Consider the following 5,645-nt stretch of genomic DNA (forward strand, 5'->3'; position numbering starts at 1 on the left):
GGCTGATGTTTGGACACAGCACAGCAAAAAACAGTGTTTTAAATTATAGACCATGGGAAATTGTCCAAATACTATTTAAGGAATTAAAGGGTGAAAAATAGAGAAAGCGATTCTAACAGACACGGAGGATGGAGTGCAATGTTCTAATTGATCTTTACTGAGAACATTTCAGATCTAAGAAAATACCTAAATCCACAGACTCAAGAAACCTAAGAAATCTCAACAAGAATTTTTTTTAAAAGTAAATCAACACTTGGCCATTTACCAGTGTTACATGAGAAAACTAAAGACAAAGAACAAAATATTAAAAGAAATGTGATAAAAGGAGTAGCGGTTAGATTGACAGCAGCTTTGTCAGTAACAACAAAGAAATCTAGAAAACAAAATATTATGCAGACAGGAAAAGAAAATAACTTCCAACCTGGACTTCTATACCTAACGTGGTTTTTAGCCTTTTGGAATTTCAGTACGATGGGAATTCTCTAAGACTTCACATCTCTGTTGTCCCTGGGTTTTGATTTCCATCCCCACTGCCTCAGGATGGACAAATATCTTCATGGTAAAAGAAGCTTCAGTTATTGTTTACTTTTTTGGGTTCATAACTTTCTCTGAGAATAATTATCTGATATTCTTACTATCTTGCCAACTGTTGGTTGGTTTCAGGAAGATTAAAACAAACACTTCATAAACTAGAGAGGTATGGGTAGATGTAACCACTAGACGTCGAGGGAAGAGACTTTTTACCTAATATGTGCAACAGCTTTGGAATTATTGCTCTTTGCTTCCTTAGTTTCGTGTCAGGGAATCCCACAGAGAGCTCTATAATCTGAAGACATGTAGACGATGTAGAATTTAGGATCTTCAGATTTTAATTTCTTTAAGAAGTTTCTATTTTTCTATAACTGAATATTAGCAGTATATGCTATATAAAAATAAAACCCACAGGAATAATAAAGAAAATATTTTAAACGCACTTGATTATAGGTAACTAAAAGAGGTATCTCACACCAACAGCAATAACAGAATAAATATTTACCATTTTAAGCAGTGAAAATTAGGCGATTTCTTGGGTATTAAGCCATAGGATCAAGGAAAACAAAGAAAATGAACAGATTTGAGTATAAAAAGTCTATATTTAAATACAAGAAACAAAAGCCCAACAGAAACACAAGAAAATACTATGCAAAAAAATATATACATAAGCAGTAAGTATGTGAACGAACAATCTCACTAAATGCTGAGAAGCGCTTGAGTGCATATTTAAAAGGCAGAAAAAAGCATTTTTCCCCTTAAGATGATGGCAAAGAATAAACAAGGGAATTTTTGTAATTAAAAGGCAAAACCAAAGCGCAGTGCAGGCATAACCCGAACTTTACAGCGCGGCTGTCCCCAGTCCCAAGCGCTGGAGCGCAGACGTGGGGTGGAAGCGGAAGTACACCCGGCGCATTGTGGGAACTGCAGTCCATAACACGTCCACACAGGCCATTCCGTTTCCGTTCACCGTGTCAGAGTTCTGGGAGGTCGGCGGAACCCTAAGCGAAAGGTGACTTGTTCCGCAGTGTGCTCAGAGCCAGTCCGGGTCGTGCAACTTGCAGGCTATTTGTGCCTGGGAGTGGAATTAAGGGGCTGGCGGGGTGTGGCGGTAAGATCAGAAGGTCTGAGCCGGCAAGTACTCGCAAGTGCCCGTCCGCGCTGCGATATTCTTGTCTCCTGGCTAGAGGGGGCTGCGCATGCGCATGCGGATGCGCATGCTCCCCAGGACAGATGGGAGTCAGGGAGTGGCTGCTTTTCTGCACCCTCACCCAAATGGGACCCAACCTGGGTAGTGAAGGCATGGAAAGTTTGCATGGTTAAACGGGCTTTAGAAATCTAATGGGGAGGCCAAACTAAGTGGTTAAGTTCAAACCATCGTGTTAAGTAAGAGCCTCTCTCCCTATCTGGAAGTGAAAGTTGCTGTATTGTGATCTGAGACTTGAATTCCTAAAGGCCAGGGTGTAGCCTACTAACTTTGTGTCCCTTGCCCAGCATTTTCTAGCCACTTTGTATACATGAGTCTCTTGTGCACCTCAGGCATTGGCTGCAGTGATTTCCAGCCCTTCTATTGGGCCTTGGGTGGGTCTAGCAGTGGGAAGAACCCTTTGGGACCCTCCTGCCAAGGCCATTTGCTCCATACCGGAGCAGACCAGGGTAGGCCATTAGTTTCCAAGACTGAGATCCACAAGAGCAGTGACTCTTTATCCTGTAGAGTAAATGCTCATAATTTTGCAAGTGAACAGAGAGTGAATTTTGGTCCTTAGAGTAAATGCCCCCCCCCCAAGGTGGAGTTTTCTCTGTCAGCACAGCCCCTACTGCAAGGCAAAGTGTACATTCTAGAAACTGGAAGAGAAAGAAGCACCCTAAGCATTAAGAATATGTTCTGAAAGGAAACACCTCTGACCTGAGACCTCTGGCAGAAAATTAAAGGGAAAATTTAGAGTTTGAAAAGCAGAGAGTCTTAAATTCCTGCATCTGCATTCTTCCTGGACTTTCTGGCCCAGGAAGAGGATGGCTTGAGAGGAGGCAACACATCCACAAGGAGGGAGACAATGGACAGCTTCACTTAAAGCCTGAGTCAGGAGGTGAAAGTTCTGTAGAGTCTGGGTGAGAAAGGAGCAATAGAACCTTAAAGGTGGGTAGTGAGGCAAACAAGGGCTGAGGTTACAGGTGCACTAATGGCCTCAGTGTATGAAAATGTCCACTTCATTCTTGAAGCCCTAATTGTCTACTCTGGGTTGGGCCTGTCACTCATATCTTCTTTCTTTCTCTGTCAGCTCTGACTTCTCTACATTTCCCCTAGAGAAGGCCATGAGCCTGTTACAGGTGGGTTGATATTTTTTTTTCCTCCTGAAATTGTATCTTAATTACTCAGAGTTGGCTGATTTATGCTCCTTTTTAGAAAAAGAAAAACAGATTACTATTTACTAAGCACGTAGTGTGTGTCACGTACTTTTAGACACTTTACCAATTCTTGTGTTTGTTTCTTAGAGGAACTGCAAAGCTTTGAGAGTGAATCAAAATGCTCGGAGTTATTAAAAGAAGTGTTCATAGTCACAGGTGTTGTAATAATTAATTTGTGGGAAAATATTTTGAGGATTTTTAAATCTTTTGGTTATCAAAATTTTAACCACTACATATAGCATTCATTTATGATTCCTACATAAAGCAGTTACTACAACGAAGGCAGCAAAATTGTGGCTTCTTACCTGTATTATTCTTTCTAGACTTATAATTATTTCCCCAATGAGAAAAAGCTTCCAATTCTACTTCATGTATTTATTTTCATATCAGTATTAAATCATGGATTTTTATTTTATTCAATGGGTTATAATCTGTTATTATCCTTACTGATTTTGATGCTGAAATTACCCAGACTTGTCCCATGGGAGTCCATTCAAACTGACTTCTATATCATGTTGACATATACCTATCTTTTATTTTTTAGTATTTCCTTATTTTTTTAATGCATCAAGATGTTTTAGGCTCATTTTTTCCTTTCCCTGTCTCAGCCCTGAAATCAGCCATTTCTCCAAGGATCCTTGTTTTCTTTTAGTGGTGAATGGAATTGTTGAAACTAAATCTGGGTGCTAGCTGTGTACATTGAAATAGGGTATCATTTATCATTTTTATACACCCTCCCAGGATATAAATCTATGTACAAACATGCATGAACACATATAGACATATATGTATACACATATCTATGTTTGTCTACATATTAAAAAACCATTCATTCATACTGATACTAGTCCACTACCCTGGAGTTCATTGATGTGTTCTTCCTCACTGTGTTTGTGACTCACGTTCTCCAAAATAGGAAATCTACCTCCTAAGATCCTAAATATATGTACTCATTTGCCCAATCCTGTAATACCCAGAAAGGAGTTTTTCTAACGCTTGTGTCCATCCCATCAAAAACAAACCTACTAACTGTAATTCAGTGTTTGTTTACGGTTCTTATTTTCTTATGTCTGAAACAGCCAAAATGCTGGTTTAAAAGTTTCTTGGCTACGTTATTCCCCCATGACCGCCTCTGGTATTGATTTTTTTTATTCATTTGAAATATAGTTTAGTTCATTTGTTTGTGTTTGTATTCCAGTTATGGAATGGATTGTATTTCCCCAAAATTCATTTGTTGTAGCCCTACCTCTCAGTACTTCACAATGTGATTGTCTTTGAAGATGGGGCTTTTAAAGAGGTGAGTAGGTTAAAATACTGTAGGTCCTAATCTAGTATGACTGCTATCCTCATAAGAGGAAATTTGGACCCAGAGAAGAGCAGAGAAAAAACCACAATGATATATCACTTAATTCTAGTGAGAATGGCTTTTATCAAAAAGTTCCAAAACAACAAATGTTGGTGAGGATGCAGAGAGATAAGAACACTCATACACTGCTGGTGGGACTGGACACTAGTACCAACGTCTATGGAAAGTAGTATGGATGGACACACCTTAAAGAACTAAAAGTAGAACTACCTTTTGATCCAGCAATCCCATCTAAAAGTCCCCAAACAACAAATGTTGGCATGATGCAGAGATATAGAAACACTCATAAACTTTCTGTTGGGACTTTGAACTAGTTCAATCTCTATGGAAAGTAATATGGGGATACCTCAGAGAACTAAAAGTGGAACTACCATTTGATAGATAAATCCCACTACTGGGTATCTACCCTAAGGGGAAAAAAAGCCACTCAATAATAAAGACAATTGCACTCAAATGTTTATAACAATATTATTCACAATTGTGAAGATGTGGAAACAACCCAAGTGCCCATCAACACATGAGTGGATTAATAAAATGTGGTATATGTATATAATGGAGTACAATTCAGCCACAAAAAAAAAAATGGTGAACTAACAACTCTTATTGTTATCCACAGTGGTTAGAGCCCATTCTTTTAAGTGAAGTGTCATGAGAATGGAGAAACAAGCACCATATGTAATCACCATCAAATTGGTACTAACTGATGGACACTTATGAGCACATATGGAAGTAACATTCATCAAGTGTCAAGCATGTGGGACAAGGAGAAGAGTATGAGCACAATGCACACCCAGTATAAGGGGATTGGTGTGCACTGTCTGCGATAGGCACGTTTGTAGCTTCAACTCTGGCAGTGCAAAGGCAATGTATGTAACCTGAATGTTTGTATCCCTGTAAAATTTGGAAATTAAAAAAATTCATGTAATAAAAAGTAAATAAATAAATAAAGTAAAAAAAGTCTGTACTGCCCAAAGTGATTTATAGATTCAATGCAATCCCCATTAAAATATCAATGCCATTTTTCACAGATCTAGAAAACATAATTCCACTTTTTGTATGGAACAAGAAAAGAGCCCAGATAGCCAAGGCATCCTTAAACAAAAAGAATAAACCAGGAGGCATCACTTTACCCAATTTTAAGCTATACTACAAGGCCATAGTAACCAAAAAAACATGGTACTGGCACAACACAGAGACATAGACCAATGGATTAGAACAGGGTACCCAGATATAAATGCATACTCATATTCCAGTGTGATCTATGACAAAACAGATAGAAACATACAATGGGAAAAAGAAGTCCTATTGAATAAATAGTGCAGGGAAAATTGGATGGCCACAC

General features: G+C 38.7%; 1 long non-coding RNA gene across 1 annotated transcript; it reads left to right on the top strand.

The window, feature by feature from the left end:
• Window positions 1-1,455: 1,455 nt before the first annotated feature.
• LOC123644722 lies at window positions 1,456-4,953 on the top strand. Its single transcript, XR_006737234.1, has 3 exons — window positions 1,456-1,543; window positions 2,811-2,859; window positions 4,920-4,953. It is a non-coding gene; the product is annotated as an uncharacterized LOC123644722 (long non-coding RNA).
• The last annotated feature ends 692 nt before the right edge of the window (window positions 4,954-5,645 follow it).

Source organism: Lemur catta, chromosome 9 (genome assembly GCF_020740605.2).
Source record: "Lemur catta isolate mLemCat1 chromosome 9, mLemCat1.pri, whole genome shotgun sequence".
NCBI lineage: Eukaryota > Metazoa > Chordata > Mammalia > Primates > Lemuridae > Lemur > Lemur catta.